The sequence below is a fragment of the Anas platyrhynchos genome, chromosome Z (assembly GCF_047663525.1).
Source record: "Anas platyrhynchos isolate ZD024472 breed Pekin duck chromosome Z, IASCAAS_PekinDuck_T2T, whole genome shotgun sequence".
In the NCBI taxonomy this organism is placed as follows: domain Eukaryota; kingdom Metazoa; phylum Chordata; class Aves; order Anseriformes; family Anatidae; genus Anas; species Anas platyrhynchos.
Window position 1 is genome coordinate 65,251,013 of NC_092621.1, and position 16,728 is coordinate 65,267,740.

Below are 16,728 nucleotides of genomic sequence, written 5' to 3' on the forward strand. Positions count from 1 at the left end.
GTTTCTTAGAGAGAGAAGATTGAAGTGATCGTATTGCATGCCCATCCATCCCTCCCCTTTGCTTGTCCAGAGCTTTTACCTTGTCTACCACGATGCATGAACTTGGTCATAGGCACAGTTGTTTCAAAGACATTCTGCTGCTAGACCTGTTGTGAAAACAGAGAGCTAAGTATTTGGACGAGAACATGCTTCCACCTGCACTATGACCTCCACAACTAGATATGGAGCCATATCAGCCAGAAGGAAGTTTCCTTCACAGCTGCTGCTTCTTACACTATCTGGACTCTTACTTTTACTCTTACTTGCCTTTCCTGCATTAGCACAAAAAAAAAAAAAAAATAAAAAATTTTGGAGATTACCTTTGCCATCTGATGTCTTCGTTTCCAGAAACTACCCTGAATCACCTTTATGAGAACTGTCCACACTGCGAGCATGGGTGTTGCAGTCAGGCCAGATATGTCCCTTCTACGTCAATAACCAAATCTGTCAAGTTAAGAACATGGAATTAATGAAAAGGAAATCCTTCTATTTTGATCTGAGTTCACTTTTTTTTTTTTTTTTTTTTTTTTTTTTTTTTTTTCTAGACCAAGAAGAACCAGCAAAAGTCAGGTGAAAAATGAAATGAAAAATGTTAAGGCCAGGCAGCTTGCTCACTGCAAGTGCTAATCTGAAAGCAGATGGAGTGCATCTTCATACACTCCATCCTGAGACACTCCACTCAACAGGCCAGACCAGCTGATGAAGTGCATTGCTGTCCTGAAGTTTAATGTGATGGGCTACTTTTAAGTCTCTTGTTTATGCTGTAGTACTTGAGGTCTATGGCAGGACCACAGCACACTCTTATTTGTCTACCCTTCTTTCTTGATCGTGTGTGGGAAAGAGAGAACGTGCAGAGGCCCTCAGCCACATGTTGCACCTGTCACTCTGTGCAGCTACATCACTGAGCCAAAGTACCAAACTTCATGCTTGTGAAAGGACTTGACACAAACTACAGAAGACTAAAAGGAAGCATCCAAACACTTACAGAAGGGTGGGCCCTCTTGATGCACCTCAACGTGGGATCCACAAGTCCTCACGTGGTTTCACAGAATCACACAGAATCTCTAGGTTGGAAGAGACCTCAAGATCATCGAGTCCAACCTCTGACCTAACACTAACAGTCCCCACTAAACCATATCCCTAAGTTCTACATCTAAACGTCTTTTGAAGACTTCCAGGGATGGTGACTCAACCACCTCCCTGGGCAGCCTGTTCCAATGTCTAACAACCCTTTCAGTAAAGAAATTCTTCCTAACATCTAACCTAAAACTCCCCTGGTGCAACTTTAGCCCATTCCCCCTCGTCCTGTCACCAGGCACATGGGAGAACAGGCCAACCCCCATCTCGCTAGAGCCTCCTTTAATATACTTATACAGAGTGATAAGGTCACCCCTGAGCCTCCTTTTCTCTAGGCTGAACAAGCCCAGCTCCTTCAGCCGCTCCTCATAGGACTTTTCATCACATCCAGCACACTTCTCTGTCCCTCCTCGCTCAACTTGCTCAGAGGCAGCTGTTACCAAGGTGTCACAGTGACATCATTCAATTCTGTTTCTGAAGTCATCACCGTAGGCCCCTGGCAGCGGCAACACAACACTCTCTGTTGCTAATGCGAATGTCTCAGAAACAAGTAGAGAAGTACCACTCTCCCCAAGCTGACTTGAATTGGAGTAGTTCCAACATTATTCTCTGCCCCCCTACATCTGTGGAAGGTGTGTGATAAATCTTTTCCTTAAGAAAGGATTACGAGCAAAAAAAAGCTTGCTTCTGATACGTTCCCCTTACTGTTAGAGCTGTTCACCTTTGATTTCCAAGTAAGAAAAAAGAAGGTGAAATCAACAATTCTCCTCCTCCGAGTTGGGAGTATGAAATAAGCCCAATTATTTAGGAAGCCTGAAAAAGGAAACTATACATTTCCTTGTTAAACACCTTGTTGTTTCTGAAAACTTTTCCAGTACTTTGCAGCTGCAGTGCTTTTCGGTGGGTGGGCAGCCGAGCTCCATCACGGCCACTCTCTCACTCCCCCTCCTCAAAGAGAAAGGGAGAGAAAATACGATGCAAAGGGCTCAAGGGTTGAGACAAGGACAGGGAGATCGCTCAACAAGGATCGTGATGGGCAAAGCAGACTCAGCATAGGGAGACAGGAAGATTTCCGGCCTAACTACTACTACTCCCAGGCTAGCCAAGTGAGAACCAAAGGAAAGAAACCAAAACCACCTTCCTTCCCCCCATCTGAGCTCTTCCAGCTCCTCCCCCCGTGCAGCGCAGGGGAACAGGGGGACTGGACTGGGGGTTGTGGTCAGTCTGTAGCACTTCATCTCCACCACTCCTTCTCGGTCCCTCTCTGCCCCTGCTCCACGTGGGCTCCTCTCCACGGGCTGCAGCTCCGGCCCGGGGCCTGCTCCTGCGGGGGCTCTCCATGGGCCGCAGCCTCCTCCAGGCCACATCCACCTGCTCCAGCGGGGGCTCCTCCACCCATGGGGGGCTGCAGCGTGGAGATCTGCTCCATGGGGGACCCATGGGCTGCAGGGGGACAGCCTGCTCCACCAGGGGCCTCTCCCTGCACAGCCCGCAGGGGAACTGCTGCTGCCTGCCTGCCTGCAGCACCTCCTGCCCTCCTGCTGCACTCACCTGGGGGGCTGCAGAGCTGGTTCTCACCCCGTTCTCCCAGCTGCTGTTACCCAGCATTTTTATTTTTTTTTTATTTTTTCCTGTCTTAAATATGCTCTCACAGAGGCACAAACAAAACACTGCTTATTGTCTCAGCTCTGGCCAGTGGTGGGGTCCTTACCTAACATGGGGCAGGTTCTGGATTCTTCTTGCAGGACCTCCCCATATGCCCCACCCACCACCAACACCTTGGCATGTAAACCCACTACAGACCCCTCCTTCCACACCCCTTGTTTCTCACAAGCACAGCTCAGCAAGAACCTCTCCTTTCCTTATGAGTGTGGTCGTCCCTGGCATCAACCAACTGATAGATGGGCTGTGCCTGGAATGTTTTGCAAAAGGGCTGTAGTGCTCCCTACATGGTCATACATAAACCTAAGTATATGCTTAGGGTAATCATTGTTGGTTTCAGAATAGTGTAAGTTGCTGGTAGGGCAATGTACTATCTTTTCCTTAGGGTTGCACACTATTTCCCCTAGAAAACAAAAATTTAATACCTGTTTTGTCATAACAAGTGTACTGGAAATATAGTATATTACATAACCACAAATTACTTTCTTAATACATGGTTTATACATAAAACTTTAAAATATTATTTATGTAGATAGACTAACCTCTCCAAGAACACATCCTTTAAACTCTGTACATATTTTTTGTATGAAGAGATAGGTCTTCAGTAACAGTTTGGGGAATCAATGTTGTATTAGTACCATATACGTACAGTCTGATCTCTTTCATGTCTGGAGGCAGAAGTTTCCAAAAGAAAGCCTAGAGTTCAAAGGTTTATGGGATTTTTTCTTACATATGTTTTTCTGGCTTGGTGTATTTGAAGGTGTTTTCAAGTACCATTTCACCTTGATAGGTCAAATGTTTTCCAGTTTATTTATATATTATTGTACTTAAAAGACAAAAGACTTTCCTAAGAAAAGCACTTAAAAGTTCTACACAAGCATGAAGGTTAAAGAAAGCTTTATTTTTTTATTTTTATTTTTTTTTTAATGAAGGACTGAAAAAAAAAAAAAAAAGGAATACTTTGGGAAAAGTATAAAGAACGAGAAGTGAGTAGACTTATGAAAAAGTTTATATCATAAAGAAAGAAACAATCTTCCAAGTGGGAACTATGAACCTGTAAGAGTACTGAGATCAAACACACTGGGACAATTTTTCATCATAAAACTAATGGTAAGAATTATCTATGCTGTTCCTGCTGTTCCTGGTGAAATTTGTGTAATTCTTCCTGCTTTGGCCAGAAGTGCTGTAGAGCATATACAGAGATGTGTTGAATCACACATAGATTTCTTTAATTGAATCAGCTCTACTCTCAAGGGAGTTAGTAGCAAATCTGTAAATCTTTCTAGCAGTTCTCTGCATTTGAGGAATGATTGAAAGTATAGCTCCTAGTCAAATCAATGGAGAATTTGTCATTCACTCCAAAGGACCTGGGAGCAAAAGGCATGCCTGTAGCTTGGAAAAAAATGTTCCAAATATATACATACTTCAAAAACTACATCAGATATTTATGTTGTAGTTCACTTTACATTAAGCACATTTTACAGTAGGTAAAGAACAGATGGGGTCTTCAAAATAAAAAAACTAATGATTAAATGATATCCTGGGTCTTTCCAATGCTACAAAACCAATGTAAATGCTAAATGATAGTAAAAACAATGGAAACCTTAATAGGCTTTCACTATTTTTCATTACCGTTCATTGTGCATTACAGTCTAGCTTTTGATCAAAGAAAGGATGAAGGACCCAATAGCTAACTGTGAATGAAAAGGTTTCATATAAATGAATCTGTATCTTGAAACATGAAGCTTCGTCCTTACCTGGAAATGATGACAACATATAGTGTTGGGCACATGATTTGACAAATACTACTTGCAGCGGCAAAGCTAGTCATTCAGTCAAATGTGGGCTCACATTACAAACCAGACTGAAGAGTTGTCAAGGTGACTTGCAAATCTCTTTTAAACTTAAGGCAGCTTTCCAATCCAGCTCACCAAGCTACCCGCAAGTACAAGACTCTATACAGATGTCAAAGGAAATGCTTATCAAACGACATTGCAAGGTTTATTTAATGTAAAAAATAGTGAAAAAAAATAAAATCCAGAGAAGACATGAAAAATTGTTTAAGAAAGTGAGATGGGGAATTTGGGAAACTGCAAGTTTTCTTCTCTTTGGGTCACAGCTTGCATGAGGTCTTTTATGGCACTTCATCCCCAAGAACTGTAATAGGTTTGGCAATGTCAAAACCATGACCCCCACCTGAACTTGAACACTGCAGCATCAAGTGAACAATTTGGAAACACATTTGAAACAGTCTGCAGTTACAGATAGGAAAAAAAAAATAAATTTAAACCTAATTTGTTCAATAATATCAGAAAGAAGAGTCTTTCAATAATCCCAACAACAGAGGAAGGTAGCAACAAAAAGTGAGCCATCAGAAATTGGATTCCTTTGACTTGGCACAACTGCCCTGAAAATGATGTGTACTAAGCTATGGAAGAAGACACTGACCCCTTTAGTCAGAGTTACAGATCCTGTTTCTCTGGCATACATTTCATCTGCCATTTTCTGAAAGTAAAGTTCAAGAGCAACACTCCTGTCCTTCAACAGACACCCAAAAAGACTAAATTACTATCAGTACAATGAAAACTATAGTTTTCTTCAAAAGAAAATGGTACCACTCCTCTTGCTGCTTCCCAGCATGTGGTTTGTTGCAGTGCTGTCAGCTAAAACGTATTTATTAAAAGAGAAAGAAAAAGCAGAACACTAAATACCACTTCATGACAAAAGGAAATGTTAAGAGTGAATACTATATAATCATGGGAATGTCAGACCAGAGGGGACCTCAGCAGATCACCCTGCCCTGAGGCAGGTGCACATTTTCCTCACCCATCTTGTAGTACAGCTACACCGCACAACTCAGCAGACACACCAGGTACTAACGTTGGCTCTAGATAGCTGGAATCAATAGAGTCACGCCGCTTGGGAGTCAGTTTTTTCTAGCTCAAGTGCTGGCATTGTACAGTGATTTTTGTGCTGCAGTAGGAGCAGTGGGGGAAAGATCTGCAAAACACACAAATCCATACATCTAAGCAGATGATTTCCTGGTCAGTTTTTATCACAGAATCACAGAATTGTCTAGGTTGGAAGAGACCTCCAAGATCACCTACTCCAACCTCTGACCTAACATTAACAAGTCCACCACTAAACCACTAAACCATATCATTAAGCTCTAAATCTAAACATCTTTTAAAGACTTCCAGGGATGGTGACTCAACCATTTTCCTGGGCAGCCTATTCCAATGCCTAACAACCCTTTCGGTAAAGAATTTCTTCCTAATATCCAACCTAAACTTCCCCTGGTGCAACTTTAGCCCATTCACCTTCATCCTTTTAGCAGGTATGTGGGAGAACAGACGAACTCCCACCTTGCTACAGCCTCCTTTAAGGTACCTATAGAGTGCAATAAGGTTGCCCCTGAGCCTTCTCTTTTCCAGGATGAACAATCCCAGCTCCCTCAGCCACTCCTCATAAGACTTGTTCTCCAGACCCCTCACCAGATTTGTCACCCTTCTCTGGACTCGTTTGAGCACTTCCATGTCCTTCTTGTAGCAAGGGGCCCAAAACTGAACACAGTACTCGAGATGCAGCCTTACCAGAGACAAATACAAGGGAACATTCACTTCCCTAGCCCTGCTGGCCACACTGTTTCTTATGCAAGCCAGGATGCTGTTGGCCTTCTTGGCCACCTGAGCACACTGCTGGCTCATATTCAGCCGACTATCAACCAATACTCCCAGGTCCTTCTCTGCCAAGCAGCTTTCCAAGCACTCATCTCCCAGCCTGTAGCTCTGCTTGGGGTTATTGCGCCCCAGGTGCAGGACCCAGCACTTGGCCCTGTTGAACTTCATGCAGTTGACCTCAGCCCATCAATCCAGCCTATCCAGATCCTCTTGCAGAGCCTTCCTACCCTCAAGCAGATTGACACACGCACCTAGCTTGGTGTCATCTGCGAACTTACTGAGGGTGCACTAGATCCCCTCATCCAGATCATTGATGAAGATATTAAAGAGGACTGGCCCTAGTACTGAGCCTGGGGGACTCCACTAGTGACCAGCCTCCAACTGGATTTAACTCCATTTACCACGACTCTTTGGGCTCAGCTATCCAGCCAGTTTTTAACCCAATGAAGTGTACACCAGTCCAAGCCAAGAGCAGCCAGTTTCTTGAGGAGAATGCTGTGGGAAACAGTGTCAAAAACCTTACTGAAGTCAAAGTAGACCATATCTACAGTCTTATGATATTAGCCAGTGACTAGAATCTATGAAAATACAAGAACTGTTAGTGTGAAAAGTGCAAGTTTTGGTACATGCTGATAGCAGATATTGCAGTGTATTTTGAAAAATTGCGTGGTCTATATTTGCTCTAGGGTTTCAGAAGAGGGAGAAAAAGTCTATCAGAATTTCTCTATCCACCACTATTCTGGAGTTTCTTGATTCAAATTAATCATCAATATGCCGTTCCTTTATCTTTCATTGTATTTTCAAAAGTATTGAGTTTTGAAAAAAGCCCCACTGTAGGCTACTCCTCCGTCCTGTCTTCCATGCAAAAACATAGCCTAGTGATGGAAACCTAAAACTGTCACTAAAATATAGGAAGATAGGATACTTCTGAAGTAAAAAAAGAAAAAGAAAAAAAAAAAAGACACTTTTTTAAAAATTATTTTATTATTTTTTAATTTGCCTATTTTCCTTCAAAGGCTACAATTACAAAGTAGAGTTTTAAGTTAGTAAACTAACTTATTCTTTTTGTTAAACAATTCAAATTGACAGAGAGTGAGAGTACATGTAATATGAGCTTAGAAATCTCACTTATCACACTTCAGTTTAGGTCAAGATTGCATTACATAAAGCCTAAGATAGACATAAACTTGATCTTTCATAATGAAGAGATAATAAAGTACTGAGAAACAAAATGTGAGAATGTGCAGACATTTCAAAATTTCTCACCAAGAACCACTTCCAAGAAAAACTCTAAAAAGCGATGGGGGAAGGGAGGCAGATAGTCCTACAGTGATTCACACCTTGATTTCATGGCTCATTCACTTCTGTATCAATAGTGTCCACACAAAAGATGCACTATTATTTCACATAATGGAGGGGGCAGCTAAATGATTGGCTTCAATGCACACTGCAGCTACTTTGACATTTGTAAAAATGTCCAAACTCAAAGGGATAAATAATTCACAACTTTACTGAAAGATAGCACTAAAAGGTTTTTATAGGTTGATAAAGAAGAATGCAACTGTAAAAGTCTGGCACATCCAAGATGAAAAATTTGTACAAAGCTACTGTGTCCTCACTTTTCAAGAGAACTGTTTAACTAAAACCCCCTGGACTTGATTGCTCTTTTTCAACTGCAGTGATCCCTATGTTTAAACATGGGAAGATTAAAAATATACATATGCTTTTTCTTTTTTTTTTTTTTCTTTTTTTTTTTTTTTGTCAGTAAAATGGATCTGGAGAGGAAGCTTCAGGAAGGCACTAAGAGAGGGGGGGTGGCTTGTATTTTTCTAATTACTTCTTTAAACACATTCTTAAATGGGAAAGAGAATTATAATATAGAATTCCTGTCTCTGGTTTGACAAATCGACAATTTGTCCATTGTAAAATTAATGATATGTTTCATTTATTTTCACTTGTTCTTTTAATAGAATATTTTACTCTTAAAATTGCAAGGACAGCTGAATAGCTTCTTTGAGATAGCAGCAATCTCTGCATTGCAGAAACATCTGTGATGCCTAATTTTGTGAACAATGAATGTAATGGCTTTATTTGTTTCTCGTGGTATCTTATGCATTCCAAACACTTGAGGATACTCATTCAAATAGACATTTATCTGATTTTAACCCTGGACACCTCCTGTCCTGACCATGTTCCTCCCAGTTATAAATGGGATGCATGTAAAAACCAGTCTTCATCAGATAGATGGACAACTGTTGAAGAATGTAAGAGCAGCCAGTTCTACACAAATTATATATATTTGCCCCCCTTTATGTACTTCATCACCTGAAGCAACAGTAGGGTAAAGCAATAACACTCTCCCACCGATGCAGTACATATGGCCTGAAAAGACCTGGGTCTAGAAGCATCAAACCAAAGACCCCATGTTGCACACAATTATGAGCATTCTGTTTGCTAACAGATCTTTCTTCATGCCGTTAAGAGACTTTGTAGTTTTTATGTTTCTTTTTGTAAATTTTCACGTGTTGAAGCGTGCTTTCATCTATAGCTGATACTGTCAGCCCAGAAGTTACTGTGGTTTGGGTTATTTTCAAAATGTGTACAATTTGATTATTTTCAATTTTTCCCCCCCAATATTTTCTGGCACAGATAATTCGTAAATTAGCTTCAGACATGCTCTTTCCTTTAGGGCAAGCTCTGGGTTCTTCCTTCATTCCTTTCAAATGTTCTTCTAAACCCTCATCCTATTTTTATTTCAGGATTCCCTAAAGCTGCAGTATCCTATCTCTCAGATCTTCCCATCTACTATATTATTTGGAAGTTCATCTACTATCTCTGGCTGCAGAGGCACAAATTTACCCTTTTGTTCCAGACCTGATTTCCAAACTAACCTCTCATCATGTCTCTTTGACCTCTTGTGGATAACTATCAAATTAAGCTCAAAATGGCTGTATTTTCTTCCTAAGGCATTTTTACTATTTTCTTACTCAATTACTGTGGACAATGGTATCATGTGTATTCATATCACAAAGATGTCATCTTTATCTTGGATTTCTCCTTAGCTTCAAACACCAAGAATATGCCTTAGGTTTTCTCAGAATCATGCTGCACAACACCTCCAGATATGCTCTACCCCATATCCACAAAAATAACTAGATGTATAAATATATTTTTCTTCTTTTTTCTTTCTTTCTTTCTTTCTTTCTTTCTTTCTTTCTTTCTTTCTTTCTTTCTTTCTTTCTTTCTTTCTTTCTTTCTTTCTTTCTTTCTTTCTTTCTTTCTTTCTTTCTTTCTTTCTTTCTTTCTTTCTTTCTTTCTTTCTTTCTTTCTTTCTTTCTCTTTCTTTCTTTCCTTCCTTCCTTCCTTCTTTCCTTCTTTCTTTCTCTTCCTTCCTTCCTTCCTTCCCTTTCTCTCTGTCTTTCCGTCTTTCTTTGTGTCTTTCTTCCCTCCCTCCCTCCCTCCCTTCATTCCTTCCTTCTCTCTTTCTCTTTCTATTTATTTATTTTTTTTTTTTGTCCAAGTGATCATCTAATATTATCGTTATTGTAGCTTTTTTGTTTGTTTGGAATTGACAAAAGAATTCTCAACACATTGGTATGTTCGAAACATTGTTGCTTGCAAAGAAACAGTGCTTCACCTTTTAGAACAGCCTCTCTCTCCTCTACTGTCACCTAAGTGACTTTCCATAACTGTTCACAGGTTTTGCTTGTCCTGTTTTACTATTAACTCTCATTCAGCTTTGAGAGGTCAAATCCCTGATCCAGCTCATTATGGCTTTCTTCATAATTCATCCGGTGAACTTTCAAACAAGCAGCCCAGGCTCATGTGTCCTCCCAAGATTTCCTCCATGCTTGGGAGAAGGTTGTAGTGAAAGCTACAAAACTACCACATAATTATTCAAGCAGTTCCCTAAGAATGCCCTTTCTCTCATGAAAGCTGGTTGATGCTTAGACCATTGGTACATCCAATCTATTAAAAGATTTTTTTAGCTATATCACCCTCTTGTTGATTTGTGCTCCCAGTCTCCCTTATAGGCCAGTTGGCTAGGTAGCCAGAAACCACAATTTTGTGCTTTGCATATGTACTGAGGACACAATGCAGGGAAATCTCAGCTCATGTGTAGGCCCCCAAAATGTGGTCATACAAACCCATTAAATATTAGCCGTAACACATCACAACAATAATGACCATAAACTATATAAGTGAAAACAACTGCATTTTTAATACTTCTAACATCTTTCTTATGTCACCAAGCTTTTACATAGGAAATCCTATCACATTTGGTCTATGTAGAATGTCTAATGTTGGCTTTCAGGTCAACTGGCATCAGACATCTCCAATATACACACACCTCCATTTGCAGTAGTTGTCTAGACTTCCTCTGTGGGCACTAGAGGAACAAATATTTCTGGGCATGGCTCATCTCATCCCGCATTGACATCCACGATATTTGAATTGTTGCCTCTTTATGTTTATTTCCTCTTATGGTCTATGAAAATAGATGGAGGAGTGGTGCAGAAGCACATGCAGATTTCTAAAGTTAAGTGACATAAATTACAGTCTTGTTGGAATACCTGGAGGCACAAGACAGGGTATTTTTCTCAAAACATTTCACATTTTGTTCTTTAAGTTGTTCTAAGGAAAAAACTAGCACTGGAGTTGTACATATAGGGTAAGTTTGCCAGATGTGGTAGCAGGAACATAATAGTTATTTTCTGTTCCACAGAAAGAACAGCAGCTGCTTGTTTCTGATATTAGAATATACACTGATCTTTAGTTTCAGCTGGTACAAGAACAATGAGAGTTTATATCTTGCATTTGCCTTAATCTTCATTTACCTTTAATTCATTTTAAAGTTTAATCACCATCATCCCCTTTGCCAGGTTTCTTATACTTGACCTTAAACTAACCTTTAGACAAATGGAAAAGTAAAGAGAGCTCTGAAACACTATCTGTATGTTCTTTTGTCTTGGGATATGTAAATTAGGGCATTGGGTGAATAACACTGCTTGGCTTTGTGTCATGAAATGTAATTGTGGGACTATGGCAGGGTCAAGATTTATGAAGCTATCAGGACTGAAGTGGGCAGGGTGCCAGATTACACCTGCAGCACTCTTTTTGCTGCTTTCCAGACAAGTAACTGTGGAGTAAGGAAAGATTTTTTCTGAGCTTACATTATTTAGCAGAACAGCAGGCACCTCTCCAAGATGAGCAAGGAATGTGCAGACTGGGGAAGAAACACTGAAAATAAAAACAGGACTTGCAAACTGGAGTTTATGAATATCTTAGAGTTTATACTTTTTTAGAAATAGAAAATGTATTTGAATAACAACAAAGCTAATGAGATAATCTGAGATAAGAAAACAAACAAACAAACAAACACTGTTTAGACTTGAATAAGAAGGAAAGATCAATTATGGTAAGGAAACAAAATGAAGTAATAGGTTTTTACTCCAGACTAAGTTCTCAGTAAATGTTTATGCTTAACCCAAGGGACCAACACACACACACACACAAATCCCAAATAAATAATAACATCAGCATAGGTAAGTATCTCTGTCTCAGTGCCCAGGTTTTTATCACAGCCTGTGATAGTGTTCTCTTTCTTACATGTTCACAACTCACTGACTGGGTTACACAACCAATAATTTCTGAGACTACTGGGCAGTAACCCTCATTTGAATCAAATTCACAAAATAAAGGAATAAGGAGAAGAGATTCAGCATTTCTTTTGTAAACTGTGTATTACCTTTCTGCTTATTAAATGGAGCTAACATTAATATGCCAGAAATCTGACAAGCCATTTGCAACAAATAACTTATTTATGGAAAGTAGTCTTTTTGTACTGACGCAATACCTGACTAGTTCTAATTTACTTGAACATATTCCATATACAAGTTTATATAAGATATCTTTGTATGACTACCCTGTTGATTGGGTGCAATTATTTAACATTTCCACTGAATACATATGTCAGATCAAATAGAATTATTTCTAGTTTTCACTTTGTGAACGTATATTCATTTTAACAAGTTAATTTAAGTTCTAGCCTTTAAGTGCTAAAGACTTTGCTTTTCCTAAATATTTTTCTTCAGTCACAGAACAGAAAAGGAACTGTGCACATGGTAAAAGCCATCTAAAACAACAAACAAACAAAAACCACTAATTTGTCCATCTTTCTTTTTGTTGTTGGAGTCACGTTGCTATTAAACAACTTTTTTTCAATACTGTAAATCTGCATGTTAGAGAAGTTAGCTAAACTACCTTAGATTTTCCCTGATCTAAAAGAGATAACAATATTGTCCATTTGGTATTGTTTAATTGAATAAGGAGGAACACACACTCTTTATTCCAAAGTGAGCAAAAATCTACAATGACTTATTGTAATCAATCAACTGTGCCTCTTCTTATATGCTCACATGAGGTGGATATGTCAGATTCTCTCCTGTTTAGGAAGTCAAGAATCCAAGTCTGTTCCTCCACCTTTTCAAATATTCTCCTGTTCATTCTCCTGTCATTCTGACAGGTGTCAGACAGACAAAACAAATTAGATTAATACCATTAATTTCAAAGATTGTGGGATTTTATGTTGAAACATTTCTAAAGCCAGGATTTGTTGTTGAAACATTTCTATTTCATATTTTGAATTCATATATATATATATTTACAAAATCAGTAACTCACTCTTGAGCTCTCCCATGAAAACATACTGTTAATACTATATAGGCTTTTTTTTTTTTTTTTTTTCTGAGGGTAACATATTTTACTTGACTTAAAAGTTATAATGTTAGCATTCATCAGAAAGATGTTCTACTCTCAACCATTTGAGAGAAGTTTTTTTAATAAAATCTAAACAAGAAGACTGCACAGAAATGGTCATTAAATTGTTTTCATTTGAAATAAAATGGTCTATTTAATGTGTTGGTACCATCTGGCAAGCATGAAGTTTCTGTTGGCATGTAGAAAATTCAGAGTGCCAGTGCTGGCATTGCATTTCCCACTGGAAGCTTCCTTTGCAGTAACGAGTACCACAAGAGGCTACATAATTGGATAAAACGATCTCATTATTTATGTTTTTAAAAAATCAGAATTTTATCACCTCAAAAAAGAAGCATAGAAATTTAGAAGGGGAGTATATGTTTAAAGTCTGGACTTCAAGATAAATAGGAGAATGCACATAGACTCCAAGAACTAGATTACTGCTATACATTTTCATTGCTTGCTGCATTAACTAAACAATAGGCATGAAAAAGACAATTAAGTTGAAAAGCCTTACTTCTTACCACTTCAGTATATGAACTTCAGTCTTTTTCTTCCTATTTATATCTAAATTTTAAATGAATAGAAAAACATTTTTCACCTAATGCTTGACAGATCCTATTACGATTTCTTCCTCCTCTTTAGTGTACTTCTTAGCTGTGCATACAGCAGAAAAGGGCAAAGAATTAATCAGAATGCCAGAAGAGTTAGGTTACACAGTGTGTAGAAAGCACTTCAGCTACATTATTTGCACAATTTCTGTAGGGAGTTGTGAAATAGAGGTCTTAAATTTAACGTGTCTGGCCTACTTCCACCTGGATTCAGTTCAAACCCATTGCCTGCAGCTTGTTGAATACAGAGTGGGAAATCAGTCTTTATATTAAGAACTGATGGCAAATGATTCCAATTCACATTTTTCAGCTGGTATGTTTTTTAACCTGGAGCAACACCAAATTGAAAAATTCTGTGATTCTGCAAGCTGGGCATAAAAGCTGTGTTGCAGACTAAATACATTTCCAGTTCTATGAAGACAACAAGAGTATTTTTCTTTAGCATTTCTCCAGTTGCTATGCTACACACTGAAGTTACAAGGTGCACTATATCATCAATGTCTATCCTGTTCTTTCTTTCCCTGTCACAAGTCAGTGTCAAAGGTGCTCAACTGCTATGATCTACAGTTTAGAGCTGACCCAATTTCAATACATTTATAAATGCCTGATATAGGCTAAAATACTATTTGCCACAAAGATAAAAATGTACCTCTAAAATTAACCTTCTGCACTTTCTGATTTGAAGCATGCATATTGGATCTATAACATTGCATTACTTCTTTCTATGTTCAATCAGAAACTGAGTGGTTACTCAAATACCTTTCAATAGCTGAGACATTATCTTACTCGATGAAACACTGATTCCCACATTCTTCACTTAATTTTTTGATCAAACTCTGACATTTTTGAGTGCTTATGGACATGAATGAAAATGTTACTGGCACAAATTTCATACAGTATGGAAAGAAAATCTGCCAAATATGCACTCTACTACTGATGTCATTTTAACCTGGGGAATGTAGTGGACATATTATACCATACATCTTGAAATGTGTATTGATTTTGTGATATTGACAACTGTCAATTTATGAGTTGCAGGAGAATATTTTATCTATGTGACAACACAACAGATCTAAAATATATTTCCAATATATGATATATGTGGGAACTTGATACAAAACAAACAAACAAAAAGAATAAAAACCAACTAACTGTAATTATTGATTGTTTATCTTATGTGTGATCAATACAGTTCAAATGAAGAACAACTTTTATTCTCATAAGAATTTAGTGTATATAAATCACCCCAATTAATGTATTTCTATATTTAGTGGCATTACATAGGGAACAGAGACTTCATTTCAGCTTATCTGTCAGAGGAAATGCAACTTAAAAATTGTAGTGGGACAAGGACATCCACAGAATAGTGCCACTAAAATCAAAGTAGCTTTGCCTGGGTGGCTTTAGGAGATTCTTCAAATATCATGTCCAGTTGACGAAGCTAGTAGTTTGTTTCAGTACTTTTTTTTTTTTCTCTTTAATTTGTATTTCTGTATAAGATAAATATGCTCAGAGAATTTTGGTGAAAAACTATTAAACCATTGGTCATTTTAACATGTTTTATTGGTAAATCTCAACATGTGAAGAAAGAACTTAGTTCCATGTGGAAAACTGGGAGAGAGAAAGAGGGAAGTCATAAAGTGAATGAGTGCCAAAGTTAGGAAAAAAATAAATAAAGATTGAAAACAGAAAGAGTAGAATAGGCTTGAATAGACTTTCATAGCTTTTTATTGAATAGGAAGGCTTTCCCAGCTATTCCATCACAAAAAAAAAAAAAAAAAAAAGAAAAGAAAAGGTCAGTATTTCAGCATTCTTGTCATACCTCTCACAATGGCCTTTTTCTGAGATAAACCTTCATCTGTCCCAGTGAAATCAGAGTCTGTGTTTGCATATTTAGGTACTTTTCCAGTAAAGGAAAGGCAAAGAGATTCAATGATTGACCTCTAACAGAAGGAAAGAGGAAGACTGGGAAAGAATACTTCAGCATACGTTTCCATGGAAATGTCTTTAAAATGGCAAGGATTTCAGCACAAAAACTCTTTAGCAGTTATGTTTTTCTACATGTGACTTTCAACTGGAGTCTGACATGGAAATCTGAAAGGAGAAAGTTGATTTTTCAACCATTCATTATTAGAGCAATGAATGCATCATGGAAAACTCTATGGTTATGTCAGAGATGAGCTGGGAAATCAAACCCAGCTGCAGTGCATACTTCAGGATGAACTGTTCTCAATCAGAAAGTTAAAATTTGGTTCAGAGCCAAAACCAGAATGTTCTATTTCTCAATTTGATCCAGATGCAGCCCAAAAAGATGGAGGTATTGTGATAAAAGCTGCTATTGTGAGAAAATAACATCTGAGATTACTTTGTTAACCCAAAGTTTAAATTTGCATTGGTGGAGCCAGCAGAGAAGTATCTGTCAGAATCCCACAAGGAAAAGGACCATGGCATGGGTAAGTTAAACTAATAAACAATGCAAGAAGTGGCTGTAGTTCACAGCCTTGCTCAGTCAAGCTGTACCCAGTGTGCTTCCAGCACTGCCTGGCTTTAAAGTGATCTAAAACATAAGTCTTAAGTAAGACTGTCATTAGAGCAGCCATGAAAAGAAAGAGACTCCATCACTACAAGTGCCCCCAAACCATTTTTATTTCCACAGAGAGAAGATAAACCAGTTTCAAGATCAAGTCACACAGTTTTGTGCAGTTGTAGGTTGTTAAGAAGTTCTGTGCATTATCTGTTCATTTTGCACAGTGGTTTCTGCTTACATGGTAGATCCACAATCCATACTCAGGCACTGTTAGAATTCATTCTTCAGTGACTCCTGATTAAAACTGTGCCAGATTAAAGACTGTCATTCAGTATAAAGCATGAAAAGGAATTGAAAATATTAGATGTTCTTC